At 47.9% G+C, this 8,526-nt stretch overlaps 1 long non-coding RNA gene across 1 annotated transcript; it reads left to right on the forward strand.

Annotated features, from left to right (window-relative positions):
* The first annotated feature begins 2,944 nt into the window (after positions 1–2,944).
* On the forward strand, positions 2,945–8,285 carry LOC141372659 (uncharacterized). Its single transcript, XR_012378049.1, has 3 exons — positions 2,945–3,087; positions 3,932–4,053; positions 8,237–8,285. It is a non-coding gene; the product is annotated as an uncharacterized lncRNA (long non-coding RNA).
* The last annotated feature ends 241 nt before the right edge of the window (positions 8,286–8,526 follow it).

Raw genomic sequence — 8,526 nt, forward strand, 5'->3', positions numbered from 1 at the left:
AAAATTTTTTTATTGTTATGTTAATCACCATATATTACATCATTAGTTTTTGATGCAGTGTTCCATGATTCATTGTTTGTTCATAACACCCAGTGCACCATGCAAAACGTGCCCTCCTCAATACCCATCACCAGGCTAACCCATCCCCCCACCCCCCTACCCTCTAGAACCCTCAGTTTTTCAGAGTCCATCATCTCTCATGGTTCGTCTCCCCCTCTGACATACTCCCCTTTTCTTCCTCTCCTGTTATCTTCTTCTTTTCCTTTTTTCTTAAAATATGTTGCGTTATTGGTTTCAGAAGTACAGATCTGTGATTCAACAGTCTTGCACAATTCACAGCGCTCACCGTAGCACATACCCTCCCCAATGTCTATCACCCAGCCATCCCATCCCTCCCACCCCCAACCACTCCAGTAACACTCAGTTTGTTTCCTGAGATTAAGAATTCCTCATATCAGTGAGGTCATGTGATACATGTCTTTCTCTGATTGACTTATTTTTCCATGTTACTCTTTTGGTTTGCACTCCCACATTATAGCCTACTTGGCCCTGGTCTGGGTTCTAGATTTTGTGAATGATTTCTTTTCTATCCACAGGCCCGACGGCTAGCAAATTTCCTTCCACTGCCCTGGCAGGTGGAGTTTTTCTGGTCTGTTTTCTGTGGGCAGCCATTGTTGAATCTTCATTTTATTCAGGTACCTCAGTTCCGATTCCCCCTTGCACATTGCACTTAATGGCTTGCACCCTCCTTTCCATGCAAGAGTCGAAACCTCAGCTTCCAGTGGCTAAGGCCTAATTTCAATCCTGTTATCCCTCTTAGCTACTTATGTTGCAGCTCCTGCTGACTGTTGGGCTTTAAGACCTCAGTTTGTTTCTGAAAGCTTCAATGTATTGGATATGTATTGGATAAGTACTGAAGCTTGTAACAGTTCAGTATTTGTCTATACTTGAAACAAGAGAATGAATATTTCTCTGTCAGTCCAATTGACCATGTTGACTAAATGTGTGTCTGTTTGTGTACAGGTGACACGCCAGGGAGGTAGCAGAAGAACCAAAGAATGTTTTTTTAAAGATTTTTATTTATTTATTTGCCAGAGATTGAGAGAGAGAGTGAGCACAAGCAGGGGGAACGGCAGGCAGAGGGAGAGGCAGCCTCTCTGCTGAGCAGGGAGCCCGATGCGGGGCTCAATCCCAGGACCCTGGGATCATGGCCTGAGCCAAAGGCAGACGCTTAACCAACTGAGTCCCCCAGGCATTTCCGGGAAATGGTTTTGACACAGAAACCAAGAGAAGAAATAGCTTCAAAAAGAAGTTTATGGTCAAGGAGAGAGAAAAAGAGAGAGAGATGAGGACTAGATGTGAACATAGGGTTCAAAAGTGAGTGACTCCTGAGGCTGTTTCTTCATCAGGTTTTAGGAGGAGGAGAGAGTAATGGTAGGAAAATGGAAACAGTGGCATCCCTAACACCTGGTTGGGAAGTTTGATCATCATAGGAAAGAAAGAACCACAAAGGTCACTTAAAGGAACATTGGATTGTGTGAAGATTTGTTTTTCAGAACGGAAGACACAAACTAGTGCCAATAATTCACCTTTCCATCTGGTGGGACTCCTATCCTTGTAGTGATATAAATTTTGTTTGCTTCCTCTTTAGAAAAGTACCACTGCTATTTGATCTGATAAGTTATTCCAGCCCATGTGACCTTCACAAGCTCTTTCTCTTTTTTTAAAGATTTTATTTATTTATTTGAGAGAGAGAATGAGATAGAGAGAGAGAGCACGAGAGGGGAGAGGGTCAGAGGGAGAAGCAGACTCCCCGCTGAGCGGGGAGCCCGATGCGGGACTCGATCCCGGGACTCCAGGACCACGACCTGAGCCGAAGGCAGTCGCTCAACCAACTGAGCCAGCCAGGCGCCCCCAAGCTCTCTTTCCTAAGATCTCTTTGAGCCTCTAGGTTTGAATTTGGCCTTATTAATCCGTGTTATGGTTCTGAGTCTGGGCCTTGTCTTCTTAGTGAAATAGATAAGGATGTGGCTGAGATGGTAAAGGCACGTTCAATCACATCTAAGCCCAGCGAGTGCCATAGTCAAGTGTGCCCCATTAGGAGGAGGAGTCGGAGTGGGGGGAGGGATACTATGGTAAGTGATGGAGGGAAGTAAAGAGAGAGGAGGGAGGGAGAGGGAAGAGATGAAGAAGAGAGAGAGAAGAGAGAGGGGGTAAGCCCGCCACACTTGAACCTTTGAGGGCTACTGATACTGTAATGCCACGGGCCGCAGCAGATATACTCAGTCTAAAGATAGTCTCTGCCCACTTCAAGCTATTCCTAATCACCCTCCTTAAGTTTTGAGATATCTAGTTATTGTATCCCTCAAGCAAATCTTCTCAGGCTAACTATATCTGGTGTGGTTTGGGGTAGTACAATGCCTGCAGTCCCCTCATCCAAAAGGGATCCTCAGGGCCCACATGTAGTAATTGCTCTCCATCTGCTCTTTGTTGGACCGAGATGGCCCTGGGTTCACATCTCCTCCCCGACATTGACCCTTGGTGGCTTCACTCTTGAGGTTTTATTACATAAACCTCTTCCAAGAATCTTATCATTGATTCCATTTCAGATATTTTAGTTCGGTTGTAATGTTCTCCATGTGTGAGTTGAGTGGGTGAACAGGATGAATGTTGACATGGCTGTTGGAAGAAATGGCTTAGAGAGGCAGGGGTGGGACAAGGCCTCCTTGAGCCAAGAATAGCCTTTATGACCAAGCTCGTGAGCTTGGTGGTGTTGAAAGTGGTGTTGAAAGCCCAGCTGGTGGTCAAAATCCCTAGTTACAGCTGCGCTGCAGAAAATGGAAACCAGCAAACAACTGAGCAGGCCCCTAAGCTGCTGGCCCCAAAGGCAGCCTATTCAGTATTAAAACAAGAAAGAATAAATCTGAACGCTCTGGAGAACAACCTCAGTAAAGCTTTTCATTAACTGAAGTTTGGATGGAAGTGCTAGAATCACTCTGGGATTCTCCCAAAATTAATTAACTGCTTGGCTGAAATGAATAAATAGAAAGCTTAAGAAAGAGGATTCCACTTCTCTATTCATGGCTGGTAGGATTCACTAGAGGGACACTCAAAAGAAACTCCTGGGCCGGAATAGTGTCGTTGATAGAGCTGAGTGGGAGACACGGGCAGGCCGGGTCTCTACTGCCTGATGTTAACCTTGATTTGGGTTGGCTATTATTTCAGAGCCCTCTCTGCCAAAGAAGGGATGCTTTTATTTAACTTGCCGCTTGCTCTTTCCGACCTTGCCAGGAATTGCCTCCTTCAGGAAGCCTTCTTTGCCTACCTCTCCCAATCTCCTCAAGCCTGAGTTGGGTGATCAGTGTCCCCTGTGTTCCTACACAGCCTGGGCTCACCTCTATCACAGCCCCAACCGCTCTATGCTGTGATTGGTGGTGCTGGTTGTCAATCTTCACCTTTTGCCCGTAAGCGGCTCCATGAGGGGGTGTGTCTTGGATGTCTTTATACCTCAGCTTCTCTCACATGGCCCGGGGCGTGGCAGTGCTCCGTTTTTTAACTGAATGGCTATTAGAAACCTATTGAGATGTGTACGTGGCTTATTTTATTACTACTGTAACTGGTTGCAAGAAAAGTCCTGAAAGGAAGAACTGGTTGTATATGTGGGTCACTGTGTGTGTTTTAATTGTGTCTCACACACTATCCATCACCGCCTTGATGTGTATCTATCTGAGTACACTGGAACCACACAAGTTGGGCAGGTATTTCCAAAGCTAACCAGGACGCCTGGCACAGCGAGGAAGAGAAACCTTTTCTTGTGTCTGTCTCTGTGCCTCGGGGCCATAAGTGGTTTGCACGAAGTCAGACTAGAGCTACTCATTCTCTAAAGATTTCTCATTTGGGGTTTTCTTTTCTTCTCCTATCTCCACTCTAGGACTCTAGGATAGAACACCAAGGGCGATTTGAATTTGCCAGTAAGTGAGGAGTCCTTGCAGAGTTTCCTGCAAATAACTCCTTCCTCTCAGAAGATCTGTAAGGAAAGGAGTCTTGGCAGAGGTGAGCAGTCATGGGCATCTTGGGCTCCACAGCCCCACGGACTGGGCAGGCTCACTCCGCACAAGCAACCACAGAGCAGCCACTCTGTCTGGTCACCATCCTTCTTTCTTGATCATTTGAGTCCATTGTGGTGGGGGTGGGGAGGAAGCGTGGCTGAGAGGAGGTCACATTTTAACCATATGGGCAGCTAACACCCTACCCTTATCAGTTAGTGCTTGACTGCAATGAGTTAGTGACCTGGAAGGGGGCTGCCCAGGGAGGGGCAGGGTGACAAGTGGATGCTGCAGAAAAGTGGGAAGTGCCAAAGATACATTGTTCCTGCCTCATGACTTTGTTCAGGATCTTGACGACTCAAAATAAGGTGTCAGTATATGTGTTCTAGGCTGCCAGCCTCTCTAGGAGCTCAGGGAGCAGGGCAGCCTCGAATCCCTGGGGATACTTTCTCTTCATAGAGACAAGGAACCAGAAATACAAACAAATGAAAAAGCCAGGGCAAATGGGGCAGAGTTGCCAGATAAAGTACAGGACGCCCAGTTAAGTTTGAATTTCAGATAAACACCGAATTATTTTTTTAGTATAAGTATGTCCCAAATATTGAGTGGGATATACTTACATTAAAAAACTATTTGTTGGGGTGCCTGGGTGGCTCAGTCATTAAGCGTCAGCCTTCGGCTCAGGTCATGGTCCCAGGGTCCTGGGATCGAGCCCCACATCGGGCTCCCTGCTCAGCGGGGAGCCTGCTTCTCCCTCTCCCACTCCCCCTGCTGTGTTCCCTCTCTTGCTGTGTCAAATAAATAAAATCTTTAAAAAAAAAACAACAACTATTTGTTGTCATGTGAATACTTAACACTACTGAACCATATACTTTAAAATGGTGAGGGTGACAAAAAAAATTATTTGATGTTATCTGATAGTCTAATTTAACTGGATGTCTTATGTATTTTTATTTGCTAAATCTGGCAACTCTAAAACAAGAGGCAAAGAACTTGCCTTTCCGTTCCCCACCCCACCCCCACTTTAAACCAGGGTCATAAATGTAGTCAGAAAGGTTCTTCCGGGCTCGGCAATTCAACTCCCGGGGTTGGCAGCCCCTGATGTGGGGTTCCAGATGAAAGATGGGGTTCCAGATCCAGGAGCTGCACTCCTTCCTGTGTGCAGACTCCAGGAGGGGCTGATAGGGATGCAACAGAGCCATCCCTGGTGTCATGGGCCACTGGAGCCGCCTTCCAGGGAGGGAAGAGGCTGAATCTCAGGTAGTAAAAGATCCTGATCCACACACCCTGACAGAAGTCAGAAATCAATGGCCCGAATATGTCTGTCATTGCTTCCTCTCACACTGACAGTCACACCCAAGCCTTTAACCTCAGGGCCATGCCAAGGTGCACTCCCGCTTTCAGCAAACCCAGTCCCACATCTAAAAATCTGGATTTGGCAAAAATACAGTACTGAGTGATTCTTTCTTTTTTTTTTTTTTTAAGACTTTACCTACTTATTTGAGAGAGAGAGAGAGAGCACAAGTGAGGGGAGGGCCAGAGGGAGAAGCAGACTCCCCGCTGAGCAGGGACCTGGATGCGGGACTCGATCCCAGGACTCCGGGATCATGACCTGAGCCGAAGGCAGATACTCAACCGACCGAGCCAGCCAGGCGCCTCGTGAGTGATTACTTCATCTGTTGACAACAGGGTAGACCACAGGCTTTCTTTAATTAGTGAAATTTCCCTCCTGCATTTAAAATGGGAAATCATAGGAAGGGGAGGAAGATTGGCATCCCACCCCGAGAAAGGCCAGGGATTGCAAAAGGGAGTTATGCCGGGCCACTGGCTATCAGCTCCAGGTAGCCAGGACCACCTGGGCACGGTGCGGGTTAGTGGGATGGAGAGTGGCTGCGTGTCAGGAGGACTTCGTGGGGAGGGTCCCAGAGCTGGTCTGTTTGTCTTACAGGCACACTGCAAGTGTGTGAGCTCAGGCTGCTGTTGGCTCCTTAGGTGTGCCCCCCCACCCTGGAAGTGATGTTCGAGGCAGAAGGTGGAAACTCCGATGTTGTAGGCAGAGGGTGGAAACTCACTGGAGGCAGTGGGGAGAGGGGAGCAGAAGGGGCGCTCACGCGGTGGAAGTGGTGGAGAGAAGGAGAGAACTTGCTCTGGTCCAGGGGAGCCCCAGACAGTGGAGGGGAGCCACCAACAGAGGGCTGGGCGGAGATTTCTTTAAGAAACTGCCAGGCAGCCGGCACTTGGTGACACTCTGCCCTGTGCACGGTGCCAAGTGAGCCAGCAGTAGATAATGATGACAATAGTAATGATAGCAACAGGCAAAATCCTATACCCACCCCCATGTCATAGGTTGAATTGTGTTCCCCTAAAAAGGACACATTGAAGTCCTAACACCCCATACCTCAGAATGTGACCTCATTTAAAAATAGTGTCCTTGGAGGCACCTGGCTCAGTCGGTTAAGCGTCTGCCTTCGGCTCAGGTCATGATCCCAGGGTCCTGGGATAGAGCCCCATGTCGGGCTCCCTGCTCAGCGGAGAGTCTGCTTCTCCCTCTCCCTCTGCGCGCCCCCCCCCGCCCCCGGCAAAGCTCGCTCTCTCTCTCTCTCTCTCTCTCTCTCTCTCTCTCGCGCGCGCGCGCTCTCTCTCTCTCAAATAAGTAAATAAAATTTATTCAAAATAAAATATTTTTAAAAATAGCGTCCTTGCAGATATAATTAAATTAAGATGAAGTCTTACTAAGTAGGGTGGGCCCATAATCCAATATGACTGTGCCCTCTAAGAAGCCAGACACGGGACAACAGAGACATGGAAGGAAAGGGCCATGTGACGGCAAGGCAGGGGCAGGAGTGATGTAGCTGGGCCACCAAAGACTGGCAGCTTAACAGCAGCTGCTAGAATCTGCTAGAGAACAGATTCTCCCTTGCAGTCTTCAGAAGGAATCATCCCCCTCCATCCCTTCCTTCCAGACTTCTGGCCTCCAGCGCTGTGAGACAGTCCATTTCTGTTGTTTTAAGCCACCCAATTGGTGGTGCTCTGTTACAGCAATTCTAACAGACTAATACATATAATAATGATAATAATCACAACTGAATTATGACTATGTGGCGGGCACCATAGTAAGTGATTTACACAAATTATATCACTTATTTTTTACTGCAGCCCTAAGAGGAAGGGACTATAATTATCTCACATCACAACGGAGGGAAGGGGAGCTTGGAGAGGCCCGAGGTTGCATGGCCAAGGCTCAACCCCAGAGGCATCTAGATCAAAGCCTGGGCTCCCCATCATCCTGCCACCTGGCCCACACTTGGCATTGAGCAGCACACAGAGAAAGAAGGTCGAGTTCATACGGGGTGGAAGGCGATGGGGGGGTGGCGCATAGGGCAGGCACTACAAAGCCTTAGGAGGCTTTTCGGCTCAAAAGAGGACTAAAGCGGGGGCGCTTAGGGGGTTCAGTTGGTTAAGCGTCTGCCTTCAGCTCAGGTCATGAACTCAGTGTCTTGTCTCGGGATCGAGCCCCGCATCGGGCTCCCTGTTCAGGGGGGAATCTGCTTCTCCCTCTGCCTCTGCCTACCCACCCCCCATGCTCTCTCTTGCTTGCTCTCTCCATCTCAAATAAATAAATAAAATCTTTTTTAAAAAAAGAGGACTAAAGCGGGAGGCAATACGTAATTTAAAAAAATGTCAAATCACTATAGGTGGAAACTTAGACAAAGAGAGAAGTGCTTTGGGGTGAGAGACCTTCAAATCGCATTTGAGAAGCAACAGTTTTCTTCATCCAGATGGTGGGTCAGCCCTACTCAGCCCTCCAAGGGAAAGAAGGGTAAACTAGTAGGTCCCCGTATGAGTCCGGATGGGCTAGGTCGTGCTGCCGTCCCAGACAAGCCCAGAAAGGCTCTGGAAGTCTCTACCACACGTATTCACTGGTGAGGTAAGCGGAGTGGCACATCTAGAGAGCAGCTGTGGTCCCTTCAAACTGACTGCGGAGGGTTTGGATTCATTTTTTAAATAATAATGTTGCTAAGAAAAAATAACTAGGCTTCATGATCAAAGAGGAAGTTTCTTGGTTGTAGTTGGCTGGTGAAATGTTAGTGGTTAACCTGTGGCTGAGTGTGTCACGGTAAGCGTGTCAAGGATAAATAGAATAGCCACTTAATCTTTTGTTTCATGTTGTTTCTTTTTTTTTTTTTTAGATTTTATTTATTTATCTGACAGAGAGAGAGAGACAGCGAGAGAAGGAACACAAGCAGGGGGAGTGGGAGAGTCGGAGAAGCCGGCCTCCCGCGGAGCAGGGAGCCTGATGTGGGCTCGATCCCAGGACCCTGGGATCATGACCTGAGCCGAAGGCAGATGCTTAACGACTGAGCCACCCAGGCGCCCCATCTTGTTCATTTCTGAAACGTTCAAAATCTTTTATCATCTGCAAGGAAACATTCCATCTCGACCAAGTTTGTATACAACATGCAGAGGGAGCTTATTTGAT

The sequence above is a fragment of the Callorhinus ursinus genome, unplaced genomic scaffold (genome assembly GCF_003265705.2).
Source record: "Callorhinus ursinus isolate GAN/ISIS: 27379988/994484 unplaced genomic scaffold, GSC_fseal_2.0 scaffold4, whole genome shotgun sequence".
Classification (NCBI taxonomy): Eukaryota; Metazoa; Chordata; class Mammalia; order Carnivora; family Otariidae; genus Callorhinus; species Callorhinus ursinus.